This window comes from Prosopis cineraria, unplaced genomic scaffold, assembly GCF_029017545.1.
Source record: "Prosopis cineraria cultivar Desert tree isolate PC_DT_omini unplaced genomic scaffold, ASM2901754v1 PC12, whole genome shotgun sequence".
Lineage (NCBI taxonomy): Eukaryota > Viridiplantae > Streptophyta > Magnoliopsida > Fabales > Fabaceae > Prosopis > Prosopis cineraria.
In genome coordinates this window covers 25,773,564-25,793,234 of record NW_026555343.1, presented here as the reverse complement: position 1 = coordinate 25,793,234, position 19,671 = coordinate 25,773,564, and positions in this window count along the sequence as shown.

Here is a 19,671-nt window from a genome sequence, read left to right as displayed (position 1 = left end):
TGCCTAGAGACATTATTCTTAAGAGTAATTCTGGCGTAATTGTCTGAGCTCTTCAGGATTAAGCGAAACTTTCCTGTAAAATAAACAGGGTGACAGAATAATAAAAATAATTAAAAAAAATTAAACTGAGAAAGCAAGATACAAGAGAGGAAGAGAAGTGCCCAAGAATACAAAAATGTTTCGCACAGGTCTCATGCATGCATATTGCTATTTATAGATATATACTCCACAATATGGTTGAAGCCAAAATTAACGAGCATTAACCCACCATTCAAAGAAGAAAATATTATCAAAACAATCCATTGATGTGATGGTTTTGGACGCTGGAGGTTTGAATCACATGATAATATAATATAATAAAAGGTCTTGAAGAGAATCCTTACGTTTCCAACACATTAAGAAAATAAATTACCATTATTCCACCGTTTGGACAAAATAAAATGGCATTAAAACTGAACGTTTCTAGACTTGTAACATATTGTGCCAAGGTAATTAAGGAACATAAATTTATTGTTTGAATTTGAATTTATAGTAAGATAAATGAAGGTTTTTCTGGAAAAATAGTTTTAAATAAATATTTTTAAATTTTATCAAAAATAGTTAATGGGGATTTATCTTTTGACATACCCACGCAATAATTATAAAAATCCCCCACATGTGTCAAAAGAGCCTTATCATCTGAGTTACAATTATAAGTATAACCATATCGAATCTGGTGTCTTTTGAACTATGAACCAGACCTAGACCAATACTACTTAGTACACAGAGAAGTTAGTGAAGCATGCTTTTATAAACCAACAACTCTTGGGTGTATACTAGAGGCCTTATCAAGTTAGATTATACCCCCACAATTTCTACTATTAATGGCAATTTTGCACTTTGATGGCCGTGCGCATGTCTAGTATTTCAACAAATGCTTTAGAGATTTAGCCATAATCTCATAGGAGAGGCCCCACTCTACATTTTTCTAGGTGATTTTATCAAATGTATCCGTAATTAATACACCTTCCATAAGGAATATGAAATCATTAAGAGCTTTGCTCTACCTCACTAACAATGCATTCTAGCACTTTCTCATACACCATAAGAAGAAGGACAACATAATTTTAGTGTTAGTAGAACTAACAAATGACTTGTTCTTACCTATATGAGCCTTCTTCATGGGATCACTAATCATAGAGGTTGGGTTACCATCACTGTTAGTTTCAAACTAGGTTAAGTCTCATTCCCCTCGATGTTTCTATAATTTGTTTCTTTTCTAGGGGCTTAGTTAATGGATCCACTGGATTCACTTTTGATCTTACATAATTGATTGAGATGACCCATTTTATTATGTTATGTTTCAATCGAATATCCCTACTCTTTCCATTAAAAGTCTTATTTTTAGCTGTAGCAATTGTTACTTGGCTATCACAATGTAAAGATATTGACGGTGCTAGTTTTTCACTTAAAGGAATATTTGCTAAGAAGTTTTTCAACCACTCAGCTTTAGTACCAGCCAATTCCATAGCAATAAATTTAGAATCCCTTGAGGATTTTCTTATAATATTTTGTTTGGCTGACCTTCAGGTTACTGCACCACCACCAAGCGTGAATATATACCTACTAGTGGATTTTGTCTCTTCTAAGTCTGAGACCTAGTTAGCATCACTGTACCGTTCTAATACAGCAGAAAATCCACTATAAAATATATCATAATTCATGGTACCTCTCAAATAATTCATTACTCTTACCAAAGCCATCCAATATTTACTACCTAGATAGTGTGTATATTTGCTCAATCTACATACAGCATATGCTATATCTGGCCTGGTAAAATTCATCAAATGCAATAGACTTCCAATAATCTGTGCATACTTAGATTAAGCCACCAAACCACCTTTGTTTTTAACTAAAGGAACACTTGAATCATAAAGGGTACTTAAAGGAGACTCATCAAAATGACCAAACTTTTTAAGTATTTTTTTAACATAATGTTCTTGAGAAAGAAAAATACCTTCATCCTTCCTTATGATTTTAACATCCAAAATAACTCTTTCTTCACCCATATCTTTCATATCAAAATTTGATGAAAGAAAGCATTTAGTTTCAAAAACAATATCCATGCTTGTACTAAAAATAAGCATGTCATCCACATAAAGACAGATAATCACACAATCATTATTTATAGATTTTGTATAAACACACATTTCCACTTCAACAATTGAAAAACCACCACTTATGAAAACATGATCTAATTTTTCATGCCATTGTTTAGGAGCTTATTTCAAGCCATACAAAGATTTAACCAGTTTACAAACTTTATTTTCTTGGCCGAAAATTACACACCCTTCAAGTTGCACCATATATATCTCTTCTTCTAAATCACTAGTTAAAAATGCAGTTTTAACATCCATTTGGTAAATAAATAACTTGTAAATTGAAGCATTGAGAATTCTTATAGAAGAAATTCTTGTTACTGGAGAAAAGATGTCAAAATAATTAATATTTTCTTTTTGTGTGAAACCTTTAGCAACCAACCTTGCTTTGAATTTATCAATAGAACCATCAGGAAAATGTTTTTTTTTCCTAAAAGCCCATTTACACCCAATAAGTTTTGCACCCAGAGGCAAATCTACCAAAATACAAGTTTTATTTTGATTAAGAGAATAAATTTCAGCTTTTATATCTTCTTTCCAAATATGAGCATCAGGAGAAGAAATGGCCTCATAAAAATTATATGGTTCATTTTGTACTAAATAAGTATAAAAATCATATGCAAAAGTATTTTCCTTTCTTTTCCTTTTATTTCTTCTCAAACCTTCACTTAAATTTCATTCGAAATTTGTTTAGAAGAAAAAGGAAAATTTTCTCCTCTTTGAGGTAAAAGTTGTTCCTTTAAAGGAAAAACACTTTCAAAAGATTCTACATCTTTGGTCTCTATAATAGTATTGTGATCCAGAATATCACTTTTCAAAACTAAAAATCTATAAGCAATACTATGTTCAGCATAACCAATAAACATACAATCAAAGGTTTTAGAATTCAATTTTCTCTTTTTAGAGTCAGGCAATAAAACTTTTGCAAGACACCCTCACACTTTTAAATAATTAAGATTTGGAGGAAAACCTTTCCAAAGCTCATAAGGAGTTTTATTCAACTTCTTATAAGAAATTATATTTTGTAAAAAACAAGCACATAATAATGCTTCACCCCATAAATTATCTGGTGCAGAAAAACTTACAAACATAGCATTCATCATTTCTTTTAAGGTTCTATTTTTCCTTTTTATAACATTATTAGACTCAGTTGAGCAAGGAGGAGTTATTTCATGAATAATACCTTCTGTTTCACAAAAAACATTTAATAAAATATACTCCCCTCCTCTATCAGACCTTACTCTTTTAATTTTTCTATTTAACTGATTTTCTGCCTCTGCTTTGTATAAAAGAAATTTTTAAAAAGCTTCATCTTTATTTCTTAATAAATATACTTTGGTATATCTTGAAAAATCATCAATAAAAGTAATATAATAATTCTTACCACCTCTAGTCATTGTTTGTTTTAAATCTCCCAAATCAATGTGTATCAAAGATAGTAACTTGGTTTCTCTTTGGGTAGAAAAATGAGATTTTTTTAATTTGCTTAGTTTCTGCACATACTTCATACATATTTAAATCATTATCTTTAATTTTAGAAATTAATCCAAGATATTGCATTTTTATTATATAACCTTTACTAACATGACCTAACCTGGAATGTCATAAATCAAAAGAATTAACCATATAGACATAAGAATAATCAGAAGAGGATGCATTCTTGTTCATTTCATTAACAACATTCAACACAAATAGTCCTTAGTTACAATAGCCCTTTTTCAGAAATACATTATTTTTTATCATTACAATCTTATTAGATTTGAATGACACTTTAACCCCGGCCTTTCCTAGTAGAGCCACAAAAATCAAATTTGCTCTAATATTGAGCACATACAGGACATCATTGAGAGACAACACTTTTTTAGATGTGAGCTTACAACAATTAGTACCTTTTGATATTACCTCCTATAGTGATATACATAGTAAGCTGAGGGCTGTGGCCAGACGTGGTCGTAAGGTTGAGGATAGCTAGAGGAGAAATGATAGGGGTCATTTCTCTACATATATGGGTCCTATCGAAGGTGTTAGCAAGAGAGTAAGATATAGCTTGGGACAGTCTAATTTGGGTAGCAGTGGTAATAAGAAGAAGGGTTTTCAGAGGGGTTCTCAATCTAGAGGTTCACAAACGAGGAGTAATGCCCCCCAGGAGTATGGGTGGGTAGAGTCAAGCATCGAGATAGGATGCTGCTCCCATGGTAGCTGAACTAGTGGCGGAGCCACATGTAATTGATCAGGGCATATGCCCCCCTCACTTGGGAAAAATGACATGTTTGGGAGTATAGATTTTTATATTTTGCAATTTGCACCTTTTACTTATTATACTTTACACCCCCTTATTTTCATATTTTAAACTTTAAACCCATTTCAATCTTACTTTTTTAGCTCAGATCTATTTAAATTTTTAACTTAGCTTGAAGAATATTAGCCCACAATTTCACTATACCTAAATACTAATATTATTTATTAATTGTTTAAAAAATAGAAAAAAATTTAATATGACTAAATAGACTCGCTCCTCATCCTGAATACAACTCAAGGACTAGTTAAAAAAAGGCAATGATAAATAATAAAGATTTAAAACTCTAGAGTAAATTGGGTGAATATTTTTCCCTAGCTCATTGTACTTACGAATCTAAAATTGAAAGCTAGATAGGGAACAAAGAAAAATAAAAAAGAAAAGAGAAATAATTGATTTGAAAAAGACAAAAATGCCTTCCTTTTATCAAGGATCCTAACTCCATCATTGCCCTTCGACCTAAGATCCTAGCTCCACCATTAAGCTAGATTGATTAGAGCCCCACAATGCAACAAGTATAGGAGACACCATACTAGGGACTGTTGGACCTGCTTCAAGTGTTATAAGGTTAGGCACATTGCTTGATATTGTTTGGAGAAGGCTCCTAACATTAATCAAAGGTCTTCTTTCTTAGCCGTGTGTTTGCCATGACAAGAGAAGAGGTTGAAACTTCCTCAAAGCTCATTTGAGGTATAATGCTTCTTGGTAATCATGAGATTACAACTTTGTTTGATTCTGATAGCACTCACTCGTTTGTTTATAATGAGTGTGCTAAAAGATTAAGTCTACATATTGTTGAAATGCCTTTCTTGATGAATGTGTCTACGTCGATTAGTGCTTCTATGAAAGCTAGTCAGGCTTGCTTGAAAGTAGAGTTGAAATTTGGTGAAATAGTTACAAATGTTGATTTGATTTGCTTTCCCATGTTAGGAATTGACAGGATAACTGGTATGGATTGGTTGTTGGAACTACTTTAGATTGCAACAAGAAGATGGTTTCATTACTGGTGTAAACGACAACCATATTAAATGATGAAATTGCACAACCTGTGCTTATGACTACTTTAAAGACTTCTAAGTTCTTATCAGCAGTACAAGTGCAGAAATTAATGAAAGAAGGATGCCAAGCCTTCATGGTATTCTATCTAGTACACAAAGTGTATGACGATGCACTAGACAAGATTGGAGTTGTCAATAAATTTCTTGAGGTATTTACAGACGAAATGTTAGGTTTACCACCAAAGAGAGAGATTGAGTTCTCAATCGACTTGGTACCTGGTACCGAGCCAATCTCTAAGGCTTCATATAAGAAACAGTTAGAAGAGTTGTTAGAGAAGGGGTTAATTAGACCTTTTTCACCTTAGGGTTCAACTATTCTATTTGTCAAGAAGAAAGATGGTAGTATGAGATTGTGTATAGACTACAAACAGTTAAACAAGGTGACAATCAAGAACAAATATGTATCATCCTGAATTGATGACTTTTTAGATCAGTTAGCTAGAGTAGCAGTATTCTTTAAGATTAACTTGAGATATGGCTATCACCAGTTAAGAGTGAAAATGGACAATGTGTCGAAGACTGCTTTCAGAATGAGATATGAGCACTATGATTTTTTTGTCAAACACTTTAGACTAAGAAATGCGTTTGCAATCTCTATGGACTATATGAACCGAATCTTTAGACCCTACTTGGATAAGTTTGTAGTAGTCTTCATAAATGATATTTTGATATATTCAATTGATGAGGAGGAACATGTTAAGCATTTAAGGATTGTGTTATAAATCTTGAAAGAGAAGAAGTTTTATGCAAACTTGAGCAAATGTGAGTTTTGGTTGGGTGAGATGAAATTTTTGGGTTACGTAGTGTCGGTAAATAGTATTATAGTAGATCTTCACAAGGTCAACACAGTACTAGACTGGGAAAGACTAGCCTTTATGATAGAGATTCAAAGCTTCTTAGGTCTAACAGGGTATTATAGAAGATTTATTCAGGGATTTTCCTTGATTGCCTTTGCTTTGACCATACTAACTAAGAAAGATTAGCCTTTCATATGGACTGACAAGGGTAAAGAGGCTTTCCTCGAAATAAAGCAAAGATTAACGACTGTACTTATGTTAACTAACCTAGATCTAAACTGGCCATTTGTTGTGTATGCAAAAGAGAGGATAGTTTAAACTTTCGAGGATATATTAAGGGCATGTGTTATTGAATTTAGTGGAAGTTGGGATTAACACTTGCCACATACGGAGTTTGCCTATAATAATAGCTTTCATACAAGTATTCAAATGGCTCTGTATGAAGCCTTGTATAGTTAAAATTGCTGATTACCTTTTTACTGGACCTAGTTGAGTGAGAGGAGTATCTTGGGTTTGAATTTAGTAGATCAGACCACTAAGAAGATAGAGATAATTTAATAAAAGTTGTTGACTACCCAGAGTCGGCAGAACAGTTATGCGAATAAGAGGAGATCATTGGAGTTTATGGTTGGCGACTATGTTTTTCTAAAGGTATTGCCTCTGATTGGTATTGGGAGGTTGATTCGAGCTAAAAAGTTGACTCCCATATATATTAGTCCATTTGAGTTTCTTGAGAGAATTAGGCCTTTAGTGTACTGGATTGTATTACTGCCACATTTATTAGGTATACATGACGTATTTCATGTCTCACAACTCAAGAAGTACCAACCCAATCCGTCCCACATAATTGAACTAGAAGAAGTAGAGCTACAAGAGAATTTGACCTAATCGAGTAAACCGAAAAGGATAGCTGATGTGAAGGATAAGTAGCTAAGGAACAAAACTATTTCCTTAGTTAAGGTGATATGGAGGGAAATGACTCCCGGGGATGCTACATGAGAAACAAAGCAGAAGATGAGATAACAATATCCCTATCTCTTTCAGTGAGGTAAGATTCACTTGATTAATTATATTTTAGGGATAAAATTCTTAAAAGGAGGAGAGTTATAACATCCAAGAAAATTAAGAATGATTAATTAACCTAATGAGTGTGATTAGTGAATTAATCAAGTGTGTGGTCAGATGGGCCTAATTAGTATAACTAATTATGATTTTAGATTGATAAAGTTCGCTCATTTTCTAGCCATCAGAGTAGAATATGCCTTAGAAAGGTTACCTGAGGTCTATGTCCAAGAGATTGTATGATTATATGGGGTACTTAAGGAAATTGTGTTAGATCGTGATTTAAGGTTCATGTCAAACTTTTGGAGAGCTTTTCCCCAGGCCATGGGTACAAAGTTAAAGTTTAGTATGGCCTATCATCTCCATACCTATGGACAAATGAAGAGGATAATTCAAACTCTTAAGGATATGCTGAGGGCATGTGTTATTGAATTTAGTGAAAGTTGGGATAAACAATTGCCACTCATAGACTTTGCCTACAATAATAGCTTTTATATAAGTATTCAAATGGCTCTGTATGAAGCCTTATATGGTCAGAAGTGCTGATCACCTCTTTGTTAGATTGAGTTGAGTGAGAGGAGTATTATAGGTCTGAATTTGGTAGATCAGATTATTGAGAAGATAGAGATAATTCAATAGAAGTTGTTGACTGCCCAGAGTTAGCAAAATAGTAATACAAATAAGAGGAGGAGATCGCTGGAGTTTATGGCCGGCGTCCATGTTTTTCTAAAGGTATCGCCTACAACTAGTATTAGGAGGTTGATTCGAGTCAAGAAGTTGACTCTTATATATATTGGTCCATTTGAGATTCTAGAGAGAATTGGGCCTTTGGCATACTGAATTTTATTACCTCCATATTTATCGAGTGTACATGACGTATTTCATGTCTCACAACTCAAGAATAGCTGATGTGAAGGATAAGTAGTTAAGGAATAAAACTATTTTCCTAGTCAAGGTGATATAGAAGGGAATGACTCTCGAGGACGCTACGTGAGAAATGGAGGAGAAGATGAGACAACAGTGTCCCCATCTCTTCTAGTGAGGTAAGGTTCACTTGATTAATTAAATTTTGGGGACAAAATTCTTAAAAGGAGGGAAGATTTATAACATCCAAGAAAATTAAGCATGATTAATTAATCTAATGAGTGTGATTAGTGAATTAATGAGGTATATGGCCAAAGGGGCCTAATTAGTGTAATTGATTGTGATTTCAACCCTAGAAGTGGGTCTGGAGTGAAATTGAGTCACTAGGGCAAGAAAAGAGGAAGAAGAAGTCCTCTATGCCACATGTCATAATGTGTGGGTTAATCTGCCGTGACATATAGAGGTAGATTTAAATGTAACAGGCCTCTCTGTGCCATGCATCATGGTGATAGGCTTCATGCGCCATGATAGATGGTCAAAAAAAATCTAATTTAACTAGTTTAAATCTGTATGCAAAATTAGAAGAGGAGGAAGGGAGAAAATGAAAGGCACATCTAACATTCTACTAGGGCACGACATTGGATCCCATTTGTGATGTTTTGAGGCTCTTAAACACCTAAGGTAAGTATATTATTCTCTCATATTCCTTTCTCTTCCACATTTATAAAGATTTAAGTTAAAGTTAGAGTTGAGAAGTTGATTTTCGGTCCATATGACTTATGGGTCTAAATCCATTGATTAAAATGAATATAATGGGAGTTGTTTAGAATATTTAAACCTTACATTAATCATTTTGTGTATGGTTAGTTGGGTGGAGCTACTAATATGTGAAAATTCTAATAAATATGGTTGTTGGGAGTGTTGGTGGACCATTAATGATGGTTTGAAGATTTATTAATGATAATGTACATTAATAGAACCTAATGAACTCATTGGGTATGTATGGGTAGTGAACTTATGGGATTAGTTGAATAAACAATGTGAAATTAATGTTGATAAATCCCTAAGAGTAGGATTATAATGATATTCTCAATTATAATTGTAGTGTAGCTTGTATTGGAACCATTTAAGCTTGTGAGAAGCTTTAGAAGTGTTGGTTACAAGTTGTAAAACTTTAACCTCTCAAAAGTTTGAGGTAACTAGGGGATGGTTGATTCGTGACTGTCCCACTTATTCTATAAGGGACTTAAACTTAACTGGTCTCTACTAGTTCACAAGGAGGCTATATTAGGGGTACAACACCTTATAGTTATTAGTACTAGGGGAAATTAAATTAGACAAGTGGGTTGACCCTAGCCCGGTAGTTCCTCACAAGTGGAAGGCTGGGTTAGTCTGTGAATGATATAGTCATGTGGTAGCCACCAGTTTGACATCGGAGATAACAGGAAGGTATAAGATTAGGATTTGATCATACATTTAAATCTAGCCATATAGTTGTTAGTATTGTGGTTCGGTATGTGTTAGGGGCACATGGTTGGTATTATTGCGACCCCAATTTGTGCATTATCATTTAATGAGATTATCTATGCTTAAGGCCTAGCCACATAGTTATTAATATTGTGAGTTGTGGCCATGCTTACCATATGCGCTATATATTTGTTTGCATTTACTTATTTACATTTTTTAACAATTTATATGCAACTGTACAGATTAGGTGAAACTTGGTTATTGAGTGGTTGTTTCACCCCTCAATTCTCAATAGTTTCAGGGCCTATCTCATCGAATCTGGTTCGAGAAAAATGTTTTGAGGTGTAGGATTGTGGTAAAAATCATACTTTCATGCCTCTCTACTCTATTTATGTGTATTAATGTTGTATAATTGCCAACTACATTACATGTCATTATTTTGTACTACTTGCATTACTATAGTGTACAACTTGTGTATTTTATGCCCTGAGTTAGTGAGTTTTAGTTGTAAATTCATGGATAGGGCCAAAATATTTGTGCAAGTAGAACCATGTGTATTTTGAATGGTTTGAAATCAAAATGGTGGTTTTGTGCAAAGTTTTCCTTCCCTTTGTATTTTACAAAATTTAAGGTTGAGTGGTGATTTTGAAATTTATGTTTTTTTAGTTGTGTATGGTGCGTTGCACAGGTCCGACAAAGTCTACTGAGTATAGTCAAAGGTCAGTATAGTCAAATGGTGGCAATTGTGGTTGAGTTTGGACACCATTGTTGTGGAATTTTGTTGAAAAAGTGGTAAATGAATTTTGTTGTCCAACTTTTTATAGAAAATGAATTTGCTGTGTGAAACTTGTTCCATTAACTAGAACTAGAAAAAAGTTATGTGTAGATACCGAAACCACCCCAATTAGTTTTCAGACAAAGATCTAGGACGTGTTTGAAGTTTGCTCCTTATGTTGTCAAATTGACAGTTGATATCTATCAAATTCATGTAATGCACTGTGGCACATGGCACAGAGATGAGTGAATCGCAGTGCATGGACCCTTAGCCGCAGCGCATGTCACATTTTCTACACAAAATATAGTTTTAAGTTTTGAAGGTCAATGTGTTGGGTCCCAAATGATTCCCAAGCTTCTGCTTTGTTTTAAAACTTAGATTTAAGCATATCAAGCATTTAAGAGAGTAGAAAATATTGAATTTTTTGGGGATCCCAATATAGTGATTTTAGAGTTGCTCCTATTTATGTAATCTTTCAAACTTGGTAATCATTTGAGTGTTTAGTCCTTGATTACCTTAATTATAGAGTTAATTGTGGTTTAATAAGGGAAACCCTACAGATCATTATCCTCAAAATAAATCAGAATGTCATCAATAAAAACTATGACAAAGTGATCTAGATAAGTTCTGAAGATATGGTTCATGTAATCTATGAATATTGCAGGCACATTTATCATACTAAGTGGCATAACCAGAAACTCATAATGATCATATCTTGTTCTAAAAGCTGTTTTAGGTACATCATCCAAACAAACTCTCAACTAATAATAACTAGACCTCAAATTTATTTTAGAAAAGATTGAAGCACTAGCTAATTGATCTAATAGATAATCAATTCTAGACTATGGATATTTATTCTTTACGATAACCTTATTCAATTGCATGTAATCAATTTAGAGTCACAAGCTACCATCCTTCTTCTTTACAAACAACATTGGCGATCCACATGGTAATATGCTTGGTTTAATGAATCCTTTCTACAGCAACTATTCAATTTGTTTCTTTAATTTTGCTAGTTTTGAAGGTGACACTTGATAAGGATATTTTGATAAAGCTTCTATTTCCTTATCACAAATGAGAATTATACCTTCTATCAGACTTGGAGATGTTTTAGCTTCCTCTTAGGTCACCGCAAATACTTTTTCAAGGATGGTAGACTACTACTTAGCTATCTCAACTCTACCCTTTAGACACTATTTGGCTAGGTGACTTGTCTTGACACACTTATGGCAAGCCTAACACTTCCCCGCATGGAACCTACCATAATTAGCACACTATGGTGATCGACTAATACTAAGTGCTAGTAGGCATATTAGAAGCCTACTTGAAAGTTGTAGAGGCTTGATCTTTATTCTACTACCTCTATGAAATGGACCTCTAAACTAAACGAGATTGAAATCCTCTAGTAAAACTTTTCTTTCTAAAATCCCAAAGTTGCTCTAGCCAAAACCTGAGATGAAAATCTTCCTAAATTGAGGCAAGAATCTTCCCAATTGTCTCTTTTCTTCTCAACTTTTGCCTCTCAACACCTTCTAGCTACCACTCTAAGCTTATGACACATTTCCTCATAAGTAGTCACATCAAATAAAGCCATCTACTACTGATACTTAAGGTGCATCTTCTCCAATAACCTTTCAGCCTTCCACTTAGTGTTACTACTTTGATGTAGGTATATGGAATAGGCTAACTTGAAACCATAAGCTTGCCTTATACTAACACACATGCTTATTAGCCTGAGCTCACATTCAAAGGCATTCTATCTCACTTCTAGACTGTGGTTTCTCCCATCACACACAATGAAGTGTCGTTAGCTCCAATATTGCATCATAGATGCTAAGGGGCCCAAATCTCTAATATCACACCTCAATAGGTACTAAGGAGATAATCACTAACATTACACCTCGAAAGGTATTAAGGAGATACAATTCTCCAACACTACACACTGTCAGATACTAAGGGGAATAATGCCATATGGTCTTTTACTACTTCTCTCTATGAGTGAACTCCCACCCCTATTATCATGCTTTTGTATAAACCACATGTTTGTATATAGAATCATATTTATACACATATGTAACGTCACACAATCATGCATTTTTATAAACTTATGTACTTAGAAATCACTTTCATGCATTAAACAGTCATCTATCAAACATGCATCTTCTAAAACATTTTCATGCAATAATATTCTTACTCAAACAATTACAATAGATAATTTAGTAGAGGAAGTTATTCGATTACCTCAACCTTTTTGTCAAAAGAAAGGTTGCCCCTAGATTTTCATACCCACTAACAATTCACTAAAAGCTTCCTTTCTCGCTCTACATGTACAATATACCAATCTACACACAATTAGCATACTTTGTCAATTAACTAAATTGACCAAAAATACTCAATTATCACTTAAAGCTACATTTAGCCACTCATTCACTTTCACTTAACCAATTTAAGTCTATCGTGTAACATCCCAAATTTCTAATCTTGTGTTCATGATTGATTAGGGATGAATTAGTGATTTAATTTAGAGATTAGAGTTTTGAGTAGTAAAGTGATATATTGACTCATTGGGATGTTATATAAACATACATAAGTAGAAGAGTGAGGTCATGAAGCAAATCGGGTGAGGATTTTCCACACTGTGCCACGTGCCGTGATGGGTGGCAGATGGGCCGTGACATATGGAGCAGAAATCTGATTAATAGGGATGTGTCTAGCTCAAAAAACAAAAGGGAGAAGCATGGAAGGAGAGTTTTGAAGTAGAGAAGAGCTAAGGCTGTGTTAAGGCAAGCTACATCAGGAGCAAGTACGGTGTTTCTGACTCGTTACTTATTGGGTAAGTCATGTACTGCCTTAACCTCCGAATCTACCCTATTTTCTCTCTAGTCTTAATCAACGAGAAAGTGAATTCGGGAGCTTTAAGGAGTTGATTTCTTACTCGATAGTAAGAAAAAGGTTCTCTAGAGTTAAACTAATGCTTTGTAATTGGTTAGAGTTGAAATGATAAAGTTTTGAAGCTTTAGGAAAGAATTGCCCTAATCAAGAGAAAGTAGTGAGAGAAAAATTACTAAAAATGTTAAAGCTTGAAATGAGGAGTGATCAATGGTAATGTGCATAATCGAGTAGGAAATGTGAATTTGATAGCAATTAAGTGTTTAATTGCAATAATTGGAACTTTTAGTTAATAGAGAAATTGACTCTGAATGCTAATTCTGTGTAGATTCTAGTGTGTGATGCATGAATTATGAGAGAGGAGCTTGAATAGGGTTGAAGCCACATGGGTAACCCTTTCTCATGAACAAAAGGGTTGAAGTAACCGTATAGTTTATTATGTTTATTAACTATTATAACTATGTAAAAGTGAATGTCAAATATCAAATTGTGAATTTATGAGTTTTAGCATGAACTTTGCATTGTAAAATGAATATGAAAAGTTATTGATTTTTCATGAGGATATATATATAAATATATGGTGGAAAGATGTATAAGTACTAAAAGTTATGAAAGAGCATGATCATAGTAAGTGGGAGTTCACCCAGGATATGTGGGGTTGTGTGTATGGAGATTTGTGAGTGAAAAATCCATATGGTCAGGTTGGCACCATAAGACATCCAGTGCAACATTATTTGGGCTGTTACCATGGGTAATCTAGTATAGCATACTATGGGATTGTTACCATAGGACATTCAAATAGTATGACAACTCCCTAGTGCCCGTTAGGGTACGGTTAGGAGTCAACGACACCTCTATCGCAAGTGTGTGAAGAGGGAAACCATAGTTTATAGGTGGGTTAGATTACCTTTGGCCGGATGTTTCTACCATTGAAAGTGAGCTCGAGTCAATAAGTGGTTGCTCCCAAAAAGCCTATTATTTCACATCGGGGAGCTTTAAAGGATTGGTGGATAGTTGATCACGTTGTGGTGAAAAGGTGTTTGAAATGTGATTTATGTGCCAAAAAGATTATCTAGTATTGATATATGATATATATATATATATATATCTGTGTGTGTGTGTGCAACATAATGTTTTCAGCTACTTTGACATGGTTATTTGTGGTAATAGACATTTAATGAGCTATATTTGATTACTGAAATTTTTATCTCAGCCGTAGTTATTTACATTTTTCAGGTCCTGGTACTAGTGGATCAAAAGGAAAGGATATAAGCTGAGCTGACATCTCTTGCCTAAATCTTTGTAAGGTATGGTGTAATGATTTGTAAATTATGAGCTAAAAGTATGTATAAGTTGCCATAGAATTTGTACATGTACATTAGTTATAATTATGGTATGCTTTTGTGATTTTGAACTCCCTAGGCTTGTATGTGTGTGAGTAAAGAAATGACTGAAAAAGGCTAGTGGATGGATGTAATTGTATATGTATATGAAGTGGGTGGAGATTAAATAGAGTGATTTGGCTATATATGAGACTAGAAAAGTGAGAATATGGTTTTGGCCCAAAGTGTAATGGGCAGATTATAGGCCAAATTTGTGTATATGTGTTGTATTGTGTCTTTGTATGGACAATTAGGTGTATTTTGTCCATGTGGACTTGGTCAAGGCCTAAAAAGTAGGTAATGACAATTGGTTTCAAATTGAGACATTGAAGTGGCAAAACTTTGACAAAAAATGGTCAAAGTGTACTTTAGTGTCCAATTTTTGATAGAAATATCGGATTGGGGTGAAACTAAGTTAGACTTCAAAATAAGCTTCGTGTGGGCGCTTGAACCATCCCAATCAAACTTCGTATGTGGAAATGGTGTGCATCTAAATTTTATGTCAGAAACTGCCATTTGACAGCAAATTCAGGTGTGTGTGCCGTGGCGCATGTACTTGCATGCCATGATACAAAGCACAGAGTAGGCAATTGTGGCCTTTATGCCACATACCGCGATGCATGTGGCACAAGTCGCGGTGCACGGCATAATTTTTCGCTTTATTTTTAAGTGTTGCACATGTTTCTTGACTTTTGATGTACCTAATCTGTATGCTTCCGCTATGTATGTAATTGTGTATAGGGTTGAATTACCCAAATGACTGTAAAATTTTTTCTAGAAATTTTTATTAGGATCCCAATGTTTTTAACAATTTTAATTCAAAGATTAGAAGTAATTAGTAAATTTGTAGTGGAGCGTATGGTAATGTCAGTGAGAGCATTACAAATTATTGGTATCAATTTCTCTAGTCTCTCACTCCAGTTTTGCTTTGTTTCTGCATTCATTCTAGTTTTTGGCAACTTACATATATTTAGTACACCATTCTTTCCCTTTTTCTTAACTTTTTGCTACTTTCATCCTTAGGAGGGGAGGAAATGAGAAGAAGACGTACTTAAGCTACTCGTAGCACCCGAGTATCTAGATGTCTAGTTGAGGATGAACTTGTGCCTGAGGTTTAACAGGATATGCCTCAACAAGCTAATAGAAGAGATGGCTTGTTAGAAGAATTGAGGGATATGATGATCGATATCTAGTAAACGGTTAGAAAGCATGATGTATTATTATGAGGTAGAGATCCATAAGAGGAAAGAGAAGCTCAAGAGAGGCCAATACTGAAAGAAGTTTATAGTAGACTTGAGCTGCCTCAAACTTTGAATATTAGACAACTATGGGAGTTGCTACAGATCTATCTATTGACCAAGCCTTGAAGACATATGTGAGGTTCAATCCACCTACTTTTGATAGTAGTATGAGAGAAGGAGAAGTCGAGCAGTGGATTGAGCATCTCGAGATAATATTCGTGGTAGTAACCTATACTTCAGAGTAGAGAGTGACCTTAGCTACAGTTTAGTTGGTCAGAGCAGCCAAGAGATGGTGGGATTCAGTGAGGTTGACTGGTGGTGTGAGATATTCTTAGGAAGAATTTAAGAAGGTATTCTTCGACTATTATTTCCTAGCATCTTTTCGTACTGGGAAAGAGAAAGAGTTTCATGCATTTAGACAGGGGGACTTGGATGAAGAGGAATTCATAAAGAGATTTAATGATTTATCAGCCTATTCTACCTATTTGCAACATCATAATGACACTAGGTGGAAGGCAGAATGATTTCTAAAGAAGATGCATCTAGAGTACAGGCAGCAAATTGCTCTATTTGACATCACTACTTATGAGGACATGTGCCATAAGTTGAGAACAGCTGCGAAGAGAGGCAGAGAAGTAGAGGCTAAGAAGAAGAGGGATAGTGTGGGAAGATTTACACCTTCTTTGGGTCCGTTAGGTAGCATATCGAAGAAGCCCATGTACAACTTGAGCAACTCTAGAACTTATGGGAAGAAGAGTTTTGGTAAAAGTTCTCAGACTCAGATCAGTTCAGAGAGGATCTATATGGAGGAGTACTAATGTCAGAATTGGGCCTTAACAACCTTCATGGCAAGCCTCGAACACACCAGCTCCTACTTTTAGCATTGGAAGGTCACCCTAGTGCAGTGTTTGTGGAAGATTCCATGTGAGAAAATATTGGTCCTATTTCAAGTGTGGGAAGCTAGGCCATATTGCCAAATATTATTTTGAAGGTGGAGTTGAGATGGCAAAGTAGCATACTACAATTCCAGGATGAGTGTTTGCTGTGACGTAAGAAGAGGCTAACATCTCTGAACCTGATCAAAGGTATTATTTCTATCCATGGTAATAGAATTGAAGCTTTATTTGATTCGGGAGCTACACATTCGTTCATTTTAGAAGAATGTGTAGATAGATTGAAGTTAGAATTGAACGAGTTATCTATGATAGTTAAAGTGACTATGCCTTCTGGAATCTCAAGTATTCCTAGTAGCTAAAAATGCTATGCTAGACTGTGCTAGGAAATTAGTGCCTTTACTGATGTTGTTGGTAGGCACTAGTTCTACTGAGCAACTTAGGTTCTTATCAGTTGTGCAAGTTGAGAAGCTAATCAGGCAAGGGTGCAACGCCTACATAGTAGTTTATGCTACTAGCAGTGTGTATGATGGTGGTATTGATAAGATTAGAGTGGTAAGTGAATTTCCTGAGGTGTTTTCTGAAGAGATATCTGGATTACCTCTAGAAAGAGAAGTTGAATTCTCAATAAATTTGGTTCCTGGTACAGAACCAATTTCTAAAGCCCTGTATCGGATGGTACCCTCAGAGTTGAATGAATTAAAGTAGATTGAGTATCTGCTTGACAAAGGATTCATTAGGCCTAATGAATTACCTTGGGGTTCGCCAATGTTGTTTGTAAGAAAGAAAGATGGCAGTTTGCAATTGTGCATTGACTACCAATAGTTGAACAAGGTGATGGTGAAGAATAAGTACCCTTTACCCAGGATTGATGATCTGCTAGATTAATTGACTGGAGCCTCAGTCTTTTCCAAGATTGACTTAAGGTCAAGGTATCATCAACTAAAGGTTTTTGAGAAAGATGTACCTAAGACAATCTTTCGTACACGTTATGGGCACTATGAGTTCCTTGTCATGCCATTTGGTCTAACCAATGCACCTACGGTTTTTATAGATTATATGAACCGTATCTTTAGACCATACTTAGACCAGTTTGTTGTGATTCTCATCGATGACATTCTGGCTTATTTGGAAGATGAGGAATAACATACCAAACATCTTTGGATTGTCTTTCAAATTCTTAAGGAGAATCAACTCTATGCCAAGCTCAGTAAGTGTGAGTTTTGGCTGAGAGAAGTTAGATTTTTGGGTCATGTGGTATCAGCAAATGGGATTTCTATTGATCCTCATAAAGTTGATACTGTGTTGAAATGGGAACGGCCTAGTTTAGTTATGAAAATTTAAAGTTTTCTAGGATTAGCTGGGTATTACCAAAGGTTTATCCAAGGTTTCTCTCAGATTGCTTCCCCATTGACGAAGTTGACTCAGAAAGATCATCCTTTTATTTGGGATGATAGGTGTGAGATTGCATTTTAGAAGCTGAAAGAGAGACTAACTATTGTACCCGTGTTAATAATTCTAATTCGAGACTACCATATGAGCTGTATATAGATGCTTCCTTAAGAGGTTTGATGTAACATCTCGAAATTCTAAGACTCAGATTTATAAAAATAAAATAAAATAAAATATCTATAATTAAATTAAAATTTAGAATAATTTCATGGAGGTCCAGAGTTTGAATTTTACTAAGCAAAAGTTTAGTTTTATTTGATTTTTGACTATGGGAAAAATTACTAAATTGACCCGGGCTTTTATGCAATAATAAAAAATATTGGTCCCTTTCTTGTAATTTGCCCCAAAATGTTTTAGCATCAGTTTTAAAGAGCAAACTAGACCAGAAACACAGAAAAGAAAACAAGGAAAGGAAAGGAAACACGTAGAGAGAGAGAGAGGAAGAAGAAAGGAGAAAGAGAGGGAGTTAGGTTCGGATCTAAGAGTCTTTGTGACCGTTGCGAGCTCGGCTACATGATAAGTAAACTCCCTACTTCAATCCTCTTCCCTTTCTCTTGATTTTCTTCAATTTTTGGAAGAGGATATTTTTGGATTTTGATCTCAAAGGCTTTATTCTTGTAAGCTTTTGTTTCTTTGGATCCTAGGGAGCATGTTTTGCGTTTCTATATAGTGATCTAATGTTTTGAGTGGATAATTGGATGAAAAGAGGTGTTATGGGCACAAATAAACCTTGAGAAATTGGGTTTTTGCTCTTCAATGGTTTAAGCTTATTGATTTAGTTATAATTTTTCTATTTGAGCCCAATAAGATTTAAATTAAGGTTTGGTTTTCATTACAAGGGCCAATGGTGAAAGTTGGTGACACTAAGTGAAGGTTTTTAATTGATAAAAAATTATATAAATTGAAAATTAGCCTAATGATGGCTAATAAATGGTTTTGGTGGTTAAGTGATACTATATGAATGTTTGGTTTAATATATGGACCATTAGGGTGGATTATGACTCATTGACCCAAGTTGTGTGGTATGAGTTATAGTCTTCATTAATGCTATTTGTCATGAAAAGTGATGTGGATCACTTATATGTTGTAGGAAATTGTTGGTGGAACTTATTGAGAAGTAAGGAACAAGCTGACCCCTATTTTGTACAAGGGGAACTCTTTTGGTACCAAAGGGTTGAGGTAACAGGGGATTTTATATTTCTTATTACTTTGTTTTAGCTATTTTTGAATAAATATTACTATTATCATGCATTACATGTTTTAAAAAATTAAATGTGCTTTATAAGGAGTTATGGGTATTACTTTGATTATAGTGCAAATATATTTTTTAATTGTTTAATAACAATGTTTTTATGGA